Source organism: Mya arenaria, chromosome 2 (genome assembly GCF_026914265.1).
Source record: "Mya arenaria isolate MELC-2E11 chromosome 2, ASM2691426v1".
NCBI classification, from domain to species: domain Eukaryota; kingdom Metazoa; phylum Mollusca; class Bivalvia; order Myida; family Myidae; genus Mya; species Mya arenaria.
This window is the reverse complement of record NC_069123.1, coordinates 22,253,924-22,268,303: the sequence shown is the minus strand read 5'-3', so window position 1 is coordinate 22,268,303 and position 14,380 is coordinate 22,253,924.

Here is a 14,380-nt window from a genome sequence, read left to right as displayed (position 1 = left end):
CTACAACAGTATTTGCAGTGGAACGACCAGTGGCTACAACAGTATTTACCGTGGAACGACCAATGGCTACCACAGTATTAACATTTGAAAGACCAGTGGCTACAACAGTATTGGCAGTGGAACGACCAGTGGCTACAACAATATTTGCAATGGAACGACCAGTGGCTACAACAGTATTTACAGTGGAACGACCAGTGGCTACAACAGTATTTGCAGTGGATCGACCAGTGACTACAACAGTATTTACAGCGGAACGACCAGTGGCTACAACAGTATTTGCACTGGAACGACCAGTGGCTACCCCAGTATTTGCAGTGGAACGACCAGTGGCTACAACAGTATTAACATTGGAAAGACTAGTTGCTACAACAGTATTTGCAGTGGAACGACCAGTGGCTACAACAGTATTAACATTGGAAAGACCAGTGGCTACAACAGTATTTGCAATGGAACGACCAGTGGCTACAACAGTATTTGCACTGGAACGACCAGTGGCTACCACAGTATTTGCAGTGGAACGACCAGTGGCTACAACAGTATTAACATTGGAAAGACTAGTTGCTACAACAGTATTTGCATTGGAACGACCAGTGGCTACAACAGTATTAACATTGGAAAGACCAGTGGCTACAACAGTATTTGCAATGGAACGACCAGTGGCTACAACAGTATTAACATTGGAAAGACCAGTGGCTACAACAGTATTTCCAGTGGAACGACTAGTGGCTACAACCGTATTTGAAGTTGAACGACCAGTGGCTTCAACAGTATTTACAGTGGAACGACCAATGGCTACAACAGTATTACATTTGAAAGACCAGTGGCTACAACAGTATTTGCAGTGAAACGACCAGTGGCTACAACAGTATTAACATTGGAAAGACCAGTGGCTACAACAGTATTTGCAGTGGAACGACCAGTGGCTACAACAGTATTAATATTGGAAAGACCAGTGGCTACAACAGTATTAACATTGGAAAGACCAGTGGCTACAACAGTATTTGCAATGGAACGACCAGTGGCTACAACAGTATTTGCAGTAGAACGACCAGTGGCCACAACAGTATTTGCAGTGGAACGACCAGTGACTTCGGTAGTATTTACAGTGGAACGACCAGTGACTACAACAGTATGTACAGTGGAACGACCAGTGGCTACAGCAGTATTTGCAGTGGCTACAACCAGTGGCTACAACACAATGTGTCGTAGTGCGAACAGTTACTTCAACATTATTTACAGTGGTACGACCAATGGACACAACAAAATGTACGGTGACCAGTAGCCACAACAGAAAGTATGGTGGAAAGATGTACAGTGAAACGACCAGTGACCACAGCAGAACGCACAGTGGCACGACCAAGAGCCACAAATTGATATACATGTAGCGCTGTATGACCAATGATCACAATAAAATGGACAGTGTAACGACCAGTGGCTACAAAAAGAAGTTCAATGGTACGACCATTGACTAGAACAGAATGCGCTATGGTACGAGCAGTGGCCACCACAAAATGTACAACATTTCATGTACAGTAGGTTCAAGGCAAAGAAGGAAAACAAAACAAGACCGTGTTGCATCAAAAACAATCAAGTCCGAAAACAATGTATACTATTTTTAGCGTTTTACTCGTTGCATTTTCCGCCTTACTTTTCTGGAAAAGTAGTTCGCGGAGAAATACAATTCTCAAACTTTTAAATAATCAGAGATCTAAAAGGCTTATTTGACGAATATTACCATGATCAATGTGTTTAAATTTGTAATGACCAATGAATTTTTTATTTTTTCAGTTCATTTCTGTTAATTTGTTAGGAAGTCAGCGTGATTTCAAAGGGCCTTATCGCAGAAATGGCCAACAAGTTTCACACACTGAATCGCCTTGGGTTAAGTTATTATCTGAAAACAAATGGGCTTCATGACACTAGTAGGCTATTCGTTTTCATACGCACAAGGGTTTCTGTTTGGTTCAATTTGATAATACTTTCGTTGCCGGTAAATTTATTTAAAAACATTCACGTTCACTGTGTGTTCTATCAATTTTCCTGTTGCGTTGCTTTTTCAGTTGATAATGATCTACCCGCGCTTACAAGTGAATAAAGCTGCATTATTGCTTAAAGCAGTACCAAACCTCTCCTAAAATGCATACCGTTGACGAAAAGGGGAAATAAATCCCCCGGTGGTTGGTGTAGTATACACCGTAATTTGGCGGCCAACTACGAGTCGTAGCTTCCATGACTCTGACTTGATTGACCATACAAAGTCATTGGTCACTGCTCTTTGAAAACCTACGCGCGGTTCATATTTGTTTAAACAGTGGGGCTAAGATCGCTTACCTTAGCTATTAAAACCTATTATGTTAAAAGTTGAGATATTAGTATAACATAAACTTAAGTAAAAACGTTATACCGCCAGTTTCTTGTATGTTCGTCTCAATTTCAGACACGGCTATGTTTAGTTTCGCTTTAGATTTGTTTTAGATTTATTTTAAGACATAATTTGTGAGAACGCTCCCGATACGCAACATGGATTGTACAAAGCCCTAGTTAGAGGACAATGGTTATATCTGAATTATTTCAAATGCCGAAATTGCAAAAAGAATGAGACACCCCAGTGTATTTGAGCCCAACCCAATCCCCGCCGGGCTGAGTCGATGCTCCCTCGGCTGATGTAGTGTTGGAAATCGGACAGAAAAAATACTATCGATAATCGGTTTATGAAACCGATCAATGATCGATTATTAATCGGTTTAATCATTATTTAATTATCTTTGGTCATCATTTTTATTAAAGGCATACAGATACAGTAAATGCACCAGTTTTAAGCACCAATGTTCCCTTACAATATTGTCTGTATATTTCTATGTATAAATTACATTATCTATTCAGAACGCAACTATCCTTTAGTGTTTACAAGTTACTATTACAGAAGTTGAGATCACCGGCTCTATTTTTGTCTTAAATCTAGTATTGTATACATGTGTAAAATAAAAATAAAAATATGAATTTCTTTTTAATAATCAGTCAGTAACAAATACAACAGTTTAATATGATTCACAAGAACATATTTTCTTTCATACAACTGAGAAAACTAAATTCTTACATGGTAAGAAGTAAACGGTAATATGTTTTAAAAATCACTTTCAAACCACAAACATGAGAGGTTGAGAACAAATCCTTTAGCCGTTAAATTGCAAAGAAAATTTGTAATAAGGCACTGACTTGATAACATTTCAGCATTAAAAAGCATTGAGCAGAAAAAGAAAATTAGTCGGTAGCGGCTACGTTTCTATACTCGATTGTTCAAATTTCACTATCGATTGTCGCCGACGTAGGCCTTTTCGATCAATTGTCGATTATAATCGATCATCGGCACAACACTCGGCTGATGACAATAAACATATTTTATCGACTTATAAGGGAGCAAACTTCCCTCTTTAAGGCGCGTGGAAGACGCTTGAATTCATATTCAACATTTATTTAAGTCCATTGTGTGCATATATACATTGGTATACTAAGAGGCATAATTGAATAAATTTGAGTTTTGTATTTTAATGATCACATAACGGTGAGAGGCTGCTACTCATTTGAACACTTGTTTTCACCATGTTCACGTTCAAGCTTAAAGTCATACTATTTACAAAATTGTGTTATTACGTTTTTCAACAATATTGTATTCTTTCTGTCGCTTTTTCAAATACGAATGTCTCTTATCCAAACCTGACGAATTAGCAATGCCACTGTTATTTAATTGCCCTATAAACATTAGAACAGAATTATTGCCTGATTACAAAGTTCCTGGTATGCGGGACAGAAAAGTAATTTCTGGTTTGTTGATTTGCAAGAACAATAACCAAGCACAGGTAGCTGAGCTTGATTAAAGTTCATCTCATAAGTTTTCTTCTTGTGCCTATAGCAACATCTTCGAGCCAAAAATATATTGATTGTGGAAGTGCCGCTGAATGAGGACTCTCCACGTTCATGCCCGTCAGTAATTACGTTAATTGCTACGTCTGAACTTTATGTCGGCCATAAATAGTTGTAATTTCATCATATAAAAGGGATTAAATTACACGCTTGCTCTTTTAAGGTTTTTGTGATGATATTTAGGAGACAAGCCACCAGACAGAGTCAAAGGGGCCTGCGATGATGACTTTGGGAGGAATCAGATCTATTCCAGTTGCTTTTCCATCTAACTTTTTAATATATTTTCCAATATCTTTATCGGTGACCGGGGTGAAATGAAAATCAGCTGACTATCAGCTGACATTTGGCAATTTTGTCTATACTACAATGTAGGGTGTTTATTTTTAATCTGAGTTCCAAATATTCAAATATTTTCCGCTATATCGATGTAAAATGAGTTAATTCTATTTGCCAGCAGTTTTTGGTCAGAAACCAATTTTCCTATGTTGTCTTTGAGAATTATTGGGTTATGCGATTTATATATATATATATATATATATATATATATATATATATATATATAGAGAGAGAGAGAGAGAGAGAGAGAGAGAACGGTACATGTGAAAGCATAGAATTAGCAATATGATGTCAAATTCATATTCTAGCAGACCAACAGTTTTACATAAATCGTAATGTAAATTCATACTGTTTTGTCACCACTTATATTTGCATGTAATAACTAGGCAGAGCATTTGTATCCATATATATGAGCAAAAACAACAAACTAACTGATTTTGAGTGAGAACTGTAAGTTGCCACTGACAGAGCCAATGATAAGTATTATTTTGGTTGATGGACCAACTCTTGCTTATTATACTTTTACTGCTTTATAAGTTAACATTGACTTTTATCTTGTGTTGTTCTAGTTTATAATTTCTTTTGCCCGAAACCGTTACAGTGGCGGTTGACGGAGCAGGAATGAGAGTAGGCCTATTGTTTCACATGGTCATGAATAATGAAATATATGGCTGTACAATCCTGTTTCTTATTATGAAATTATCACTGAGTTCAAAAAGCACCAATTTAATTTTATAAATAAAGTTCATCTTTGTAACAACAACGTCATGTAATGATGTTATTTTCTCTCTAGTTTAATGAACGGTCATAAATTATCATTATCTTAAACCGTGATAACATTTTGCAATTCCTGCTTAATTTGTAATATTGCAGACAAATTGGTACAACAACCATATCTATTGGATCGTTTGATGTTTTATTTTTGATTTTTGATTTCTCCTTTGTGCATTCCGTCATTTATAGATAATTGTGCTTGAGCTAGGTCGATCACAAGCTGCTTCTAATACATCTTTTACTCCTTATGGGATAACAATGTTACCTCTACAAATTGAGAACATGATCATTATTAAAGTATTACTAATTCGGAGTTATCATTAACAGAAGAAGTACGATTGTGAATTAGAGATATAAATCGATGATACCAGTTAAAAAGTGGATCATGGAATCTCTACATGTATCTCATTAAAGGGTTACCTTAGCAATATTCTTATTTTAATGACACTAGTCTCTCGAGGACTGATCGTAAAAGGTATTTATATCTCTTGTTATTGCTTAATAAAGAATACGAAGAAGAAAATCGCAATGAAGAGGTGTGGCCATTTAAATTGGTTTAATACCGTTACCCGATGCTTCCACAAAATAATGATTTGTTTAAGATCCCTGTATATTACTATGACCATGGTCATGGACATACATGTGTATGCAGACCTGATTTTGTTTATTTTCGCAAAAGCAATTATAGAACACATGTAGAAGGAGTTCTAAATTCCAACACAAACGTTATTTTTGACCAAACACCCAAGAAGCAAAAGACGTATCGATTTTGGAATTGGGAAGTTTCAGCGTTCATGATAGTCAGTAATTACTTTAATTGCTACGTTTGAACTTAATATGGCCATAACTACTTGTACTTCCACCTTATTAAGGCGATTGAATTAAATACTATAGCTATCCTTCTTGTGGTGATATTGAGGATGTTGCACCAGAAACAAGTCAAGAGACACGCTTTTAAGGAAACTCAATAAGCATTAAGAAAGTTTTTTGTAAGGCTTCATTTCGGCAATGTTTCTTTTAGGGATATGAATCGTTTTCGGTCATGTAATTATGAAAACAATGTACTCTGAGCACTAGGAGGAACAATAATACGACCAGTGGTCTCTTCAGAATGTAAAGTGGTACGACCAGTGGTCACACTAGAAACAATAATACGACCAGCGGTCACTATAGAATGAACAGTTATACAACCAGTCGTCATATAAGAATGTAAAGTGGCACGACCAGTGGCTACAAAATAATTTAGAGTGACCTGTGGCCACAACAGAATGAACAGTGGTACGACCGGTGGCCACAGCAGAATGCACAGTGGTACGACAAGTGACCACAATATAATGCACAGCGGAAGGACCAGTGACCACGATGGAATGCACAGTGGTAGGTACGACTAGGGACCACAATATAATATACAGTGGTACGACCAGTGACCACAACACAATGCACAGTGGACGACCAGTGACAACAACATACTGCACAGTGGACGACCAGTGACCACAATATAATGCTCAGTGGTACGACCAGTGACCACAATGTAATGCACAGTGGTACGACCAGTGACCACAATATAATGCACAGCGGTAGGACCAGTGACCACGATGGAATGCACTGTGGTATGACTAGGGACCACAATATAATATACAGTGGTACGACCAGTGACCACAACACAATGCACAGTGGTACGCCCAGTGGCCACAACAGAATGAACGGTGGTACGACCGGTGGCCACAGCAGAATGCACAGTGGTACGACCAGTGACCACAATATAATGCACAGCGGTAGGACCAGTGACCACGATGGAATGCACTGTGGTACGACTAGGGACCACAATGTAATACACAGTGGTGCGACCAGTAACATCAACGTACTGCACAGTGGTACGACCAATGACCACAATATAATGCACAGTGGTACGACCAGTGACCACAATATAATGCACAGTGGTACGACCAGTGACAACAATATGATGCACAGCGGTCGGACCAGTGACCACGATGGAATGCAAAGTGGTACGACTAGGGACCACAATATAATATACAGTGGTACGACCAGTGACCACAACACAATGCACAGTGGTACGACTAGTGACCACAACACAATGCACAGTGGTACGACCAGTGACCACAATATAATGCACAGTGGTACGACCAGTGACCACAATATAATGCACAGTGGTACGACCAGTGACAACAACATAATGCATAGTGATACGACCAGTGACAACAACATAATGCACAGTGGTACGTCCAGTGACCACAATATAATGCACAGTGGTACGTCCAGTGACCACAACACACTGCACAATGGTACGACCAGTGACCACAATATAATGCACAGTGGTACGACTAGTGACCACAATATAATGCACAGTGGTACGACCAGTGACCACAATATAATATACCGTGGTACGACTAGTGACCACAATATAATATACAGTGGTACGACTAATGACCACAATATAATGCACAGTGGTACGACCAGTGACCACAGTATAATGCACAGAGGTAGGACCAGTGACCACAATATAATGCACAGTGGTACGACCAGTGACCACAATATAATGCACAGTGGTACGACCAGTGACCACAATATAATATACTGTGATACGACCAGTGACAACAACAGAATACACAGTGATACGACCAGTGAACACAACATTGTGTACAGTGGTATGACCAGGGACCACAATATAATAAACCGTAGTACGACCAGTGACCACAATATAATGCACAGTGGTACGACTAGTAACCACAATATATCATACCGTGGGACAACCAGTGACCACAATATAATGCACAGTGGTAGGACCAGTGAGCACAATAGAATATACAGTGGTACGACCAGTGACCACAAGACAATGGACAGTGGTACGACTAGGGACCACAATATAATATAGCGTGGTAAGACCAGTGACCACAATATAATGCACAGTGGTACGACCAGTGACCACAATATAATGTACAGTGGTACGACCAGTGACCACAATCGAATATACAGTGATACGTCCATAGACAACAAAAGAATGTACAGTAGTACGACATGTGACCACAATAGAATGTACATTGGTACGAACAGTGACCACTATAGTATGGACAGCGGTACGACCAGTGACCACAGCAGAATGCACAGTGGTACGACCAGTTACCACAATAGAATGTACAGTGGTACGAACAGTGACTACAGTTGAATGCACAGTGGTACGACCAGTGACCACAGCAGAATATACAGTGGTACGACCAGTGACCACAGCAGAATGCACAGTGGTACGACCAGGGGCCTAACTGTTATATTGCGTGGTACTGCCAATAGTCACAAAATAATATACACTAGTACAACCATTGACCACAACATTATGCACAGTGGTACGACCAGTGATCACAACATAATGCACAGTGGTACGACCAGGGACCTCAACAAAGTGCACAGTGGTACGACCAGTGGTCACAACATAATGCGCAGTGGTAGGACCAGTGACCACAATATAATATATCGTGGTACGACAAGTGACAACAACATAATGCACAGTGGTACGACCAGTCACCACAACATAGTGCACAGTGGTACAACTAGTGACCCCAACACAATGCACAGTGGTACGACTAGTGACCACAACATAATGCACAGTGGTACGACAAGTGACCACAACATAATGCACAGTGGTACGACCAGTGACCACAGCATAATGCACAGTGGTTCGACCAGTGACCCTAACATAATGCACAGTGGTACGACTAGTGACCACAACATAATGCACAGTGGTACGACCAGTGACCACAACATATTGTACAGTGGTACGACCAGTGACCAGAACATAATGCACAGTGGTACGATCATTGACCACAACAAAAATGCAAATGGAACGACCAGGGACAACAACGTTATGCGCAGTTGTACGACCAGGGACCACAATATAATATACTATAATATACGGTGGAACGGCCAGTGACTACAACATAATGCATAGTGGTACGACCAGTGACCACAATATAATATACCGTGGTACGACCAGTGACCACAACATAATGCACAGTGGTACGACCAGTGACTATTTAAGAAATATTACACACTGGTCACTGAGGGTCATTTGACATTATACGGACCGGCCGGTCAGCCACCAAAGGTGTATATAGACCGAGGCGTTAGCCGAGGTCCATTCACCTTCGGGGGGCTGACTGACCGGTCCTTATAAAGCCATATTGCCCGAAGTGGTGTGTTATATTTCTTATATTATACCGAACACTTTTCATTACAAGACAATATTTTTAAAGAGATTTAAATGTGTTTTATTTAACAAACCTGATAATGTTTACTTGCGACAAATTTCGCCGTTGTGAAAATAGCAAGCTGCACTTACCAATCGTATGAAGTCAGCGGTCCATATTACATTTTTGGCGAGGTCCGGACCGGCCAAAAATATAATATGGACCGCTGACGTCATAAAACTGGATTTTCATCAAAAATACCGTGGTACGACCAGTGACCACAATAGTATGTACAATGGTACGACTAGGGACCACAATATAATATACCGTTGTATGACCAGTGACCACAATATAATGCACAGTGGTACGACCAGTGACCACAACACAATGTACAGTGATGCGAATATGGACCACAATATAATATACCGTGTTACGACCAGTGACCACAATATAATGTACAGTGCTTCGACCAGTGACCACAACATAATGAACAGTGGTACGACCAGTGACCACAACATAATGTACATTGGTACGACAAGTAACCACAACATAATGTACATAGGTACGACCAGTGACCACAACATAATGTACAGTGGTGCGACCAGTAACCACAACACAATGTACATAGGTGCGACCAGTGACCACAACATACTGTACAGTGGTACGACCAGTAACCACAATATAATGTACATAGGTACGACCAGTGACCACAACATAATGTACAGTGGTACGACTACTGACCACAACACAATGCACAGTGGTACGCCCAGGGACCACAATATTATGTACGTACATTAGTACGACCAGTGGCCACCACGCAATATTAACACCTCAACACATATTCTTTAAATGAACTTCCTTTCGGCAATTGCGGTTATCATCCGACGAAACCAAAGTCTTCGGATATGTTCGGATCGCAATTTATCGCATAACAATAAACATAAAAAATGTTGATCTTATTATTGTTTGTATTGTATAAGCAGGTCGCGTAAAATATAAATCAACATTTTAGAAAGTGTTAATTTATGATATGTTAAATGTATATTTGCCATAAGTGTTTCTTAATTAGTGGTTGATCTTTTCGTCATTTGAAAAGTGTTTCCGGCTACGGTCAGGTCGTTCTATTTACAGAATGGGTAAGCAAGGACTACTGAAAGGTTTTCTTAAATGAAATTAAGTATTTTTTAACAATTCTTGAATGAAATAATGAACTATTGTTGTAAATATAAGTAATGCATTGCGGGAGTGATGTCATTATCAGGGATATGAACGCAATTGGGCTGGTCAAAGTACGCGTTCGGACTCCACATACTTTGACCAGCCCAGTTGCGTTCATACCCCGATAATGTCATCAATCACGCAGTTCATTCCTTATATGTACAAATGAACGACCAATGATCACAATATGATGTACAGACGCACGCCCTGTGGCCACAATTTAATGTACAGTGATACGGCCAGTGGCTACGACTGTACGTACAGTTGTAAGTTCAGAAGCTACAAAAGAATGTATAGCGAACAGTCGCCACCACAGTATGTGCAGCGGACCGACCAGTGACTTCAACATATACGGTGGTACGACCAGTGGCCACATAAGCTTACGACGGTCTTGCTTATCAAAGTCAAATGATAAACAAAACGAATTTAAGTATTGGTAAAGTTGTTAATTATAACTGTTTTAAACACAGAAACGTTTCGATATACATGTAGTTCAACGGTCGATCAGTAAGCCGAACTTTAAGACCCCTAATATGAAAATGACCATCTCGGTATAATGCACCAGTCAATTGTACCCCCCCCCCCCAGGTCCGGTCCGGTGAATAGCGGGGACTTTGACTTTCGGTCCAGCCAACCCCGGCTAAAATCCCCGTCCTGCGGGGAAGAACTGATGGTAAAATCCCCGCCAAATGCCCCTGCACCCCAGGGACCCTAGGTAAGACCCATTCCCCGCTATATTTAAAGCGCAGACAAAAGCACCGCATTCACCCGGCACTGTGGGGCCACCTGAAAGGTAAAAACACGGCCCATTCCCCGGCTATCCCCGGACCTGGGGGCCGTGGTTACAATTGACTGGTGCATAAGTGTTACTCTGTCGACGCCACCTATCACCATTTGCATTTACAAGAATTAATCTCGCGAGGGAACAGAAAACTTATGTAAACTTCACTCAGGGAAAGTTGTATGACTCTCATATTTTAATATACACACAAATATATATATTCTCCCAAATTGATGAAGGTTACACGGTACTATTACAATATGTTTCGAAAACTCCTACGCAGTAATCTCCCTTGGCGAGCAGCAACAATTGAATAAACGATTTTTGAAAAATCAACATTGAGCTTAATTGTTTGTTTTGAAAATGTCATTCGAAATACTTTTTTTATCGTCGTTCTATTTACTCATAAGAGTAAAATGTGTTCACAAAAACAAATACAATATATAAAGCCCGGAATTCACATAACACGCCGGTACCAATAAAAGGTGAATTTCATGCTATTGAAATTATGTATTAGACCATTGACTCTATTGTTTCCGAAATAACGTGTGTGTATTTTTGGTATGATTTTGTTTGTACCGGAAGATTAGCTTGGGAAAACCAGAATATCTATAATTGTTACAATATTATCAAACATAATGTCCTTCGGACATACCAAACATGTTATCATTGAAAAAATAAACCTTTTTCTGGTTAGCTACAAGCACGTTTTTCTTCTAGTTTTATTGCGCCGACTTGATGCTATGCATCGTTTTTTATGCCCCCGAAGGTGGGCATATTAAATCGTACCGTCCGTCCATCTGTCCGTCCGTCCGTCCGTCCGTCCGACGCAATAACTCAGAATACTATGGACATATTTTAAAATAACTTGCAACATGTGTTCGGCATACCAAGACGACGTGTCGCGTGCAAGAACCGTGTCCCTACCTCAAAGGTCAAGGTCACACTTAGGTGTTTATTCACAATGGAATGCTGCATATAAGGACATAGAGTATAGGTTGTCGTGTCCGGGCTGTAACTTTCCCTTGTATGGACAGATTTTAAAATAACTTGCCACATGTGTTCGGCATACCAAGACGACGTGTCGCGTGCAAGAATCGTGTCCCTACCTCTAAGGTCAAGGTCACACGTAGGTGTTTATTCACAATGGAATGCTGCATATAACGACATAGAGTATAGGTTGTCGTGTCCGGGCTGTAACTTTCCCTTGTATAGACAGATTTTAAAATAACTTGCCACATGTGTTCGGCATACCAAGACGACGTGTCGCGTGCAAGAACCGTGTCCCTACCTCTAAGGTCAAGGTCACACTTAGTGTTTATTCACAATGGAATGCTGCATATAAGGACATAGAGTATAGGTTGTCGTGTCCGGGCTGTAACTTTCCCTTGTATGGACAGATTTTAAAATAACTTGCCACATGTGTTCGGCATACCAAGACGACGTGTCGCGTGCAAGAACCGTGTCCCTACCTCTAAGGTCAAGGTCACACTTAGGTGTTTATTCACAATGGAATGCTGCATATAAGAACATAGAGTATAGGTTGTCGTGTCCGGGCTGTAACTTTCCCTTGTATGGACAGATTTTAAAATAATTTGCCACATGTGTTCGGCATACCAAGACGACGTGTCGCGTGCAAGACCCGTGTCCCTACCTCTAAGGTCAAGGTCACACTTAGGTGTTTATTCACAATGGAATGCTGCATATAAGGACATAGAGTATAGGTTGTCGTGTCTGGGCTGTAACTTTCCCTTGTATGGACAGATTTTAAAATAATTTACCACATGTGTTCGGCATACCAAGACGAAGTGCCGCGTGCAAGACCCGTGTTCCTACCTCTTAGGTCAAGGTCACACTTAGTGTTGATTCACAATGGAATGCTGCATATAAGGACATAGAGTATAGGTTGTCGTGTCCGGGTTGTAACTTTCCCTTGTATGGACAGATTTTAAAATAACTTATTACATGTGTTCGGCATACCAAGATGATGTGTCGCGTGCAAGAACCGTGTCCCTACTTCTAAGGTCAAGGTCACACTTAGGTGTTTATTCACAATGGAATGCTGCATATAAGGACATAGAGTATAGGTTGTCGTGTCCGGGCTGTAACTTTCCCTTGTATGGACAGATTTTAAAATAACTTGCCACATGTGTTCGGCATATCAAGAAGACGTGTCGTGTGCAAAACTTGTGTCCCTACCTCTTAGGTCAAGGTCACACTTAGTGTTTATTCTCAATGGCATGCTGCATATAAGGACATAGAGTATAGGTTGTCGTGTCCGGGCTGTAACTTTCCCTTGTATGGACAGATTTTAAAATAACTTGCCACATGTGTTCGACATACCAAGACGCCGTATCGCGTGCAATAACCGTGTCCCTACCTCTAAGGTCAAGGTCACACCTAGGTGTTTATTCACAATGGAATGCTGCATATAACGACATAGAGTATAGGTTGTCGTGTCCGGGCTGTAGCTTTCCCTTGTATGGACAGATTATAAAATAACTTGGCACATGTGTTTGAATTACCAAGATGATGTGTCGGGTTCAAGACCCGTGTCCCTACCTCTAAGGTCAAGGTCACACTTAGTGTTTATTTACAATGGAATGCTGCATATAAGGCCATAGAGTATAGGTTGTCGTGTCCGGGCTGTAACTTTCCCTTGTATGGACAGAATCTAAAATAACTTGCCACATGTGTTCGACATACCAAGACAACGTGTCGCGTGCAAGAACCGTGTCCCTACCTCTAAGGTCAAGGTCACACTTAGTGTTTATTCACAATGGAGTGCTGCATATAAGGATACAGAGTATTGATTGTTATGTCAGGGCTGTAACTTTTTCTTGTATGGGCAGATTTTAAAATTACATGCCACATGTGTTCGACATACCAAGACGACGTGTCACGTGCAAGACCCATGTCCCTACCTCTAAGGTGAAAGATACACTTTGTGTTTATTCACAATGGAATGCTGAATATAAGGACATGAGAATGTAGGTTGTGAAGTATGGGTGGTATTTTTTATGTTCAGAGGCAATTTAAAATAACTTGCCATATGTATTTGTTTGATCTTTAACTTTTCATGTACTGACCTTGTTCATAGGTCAATGTCACATTCGGGGGGCATTCGTCACATACTGTGACAGCTCTTGTT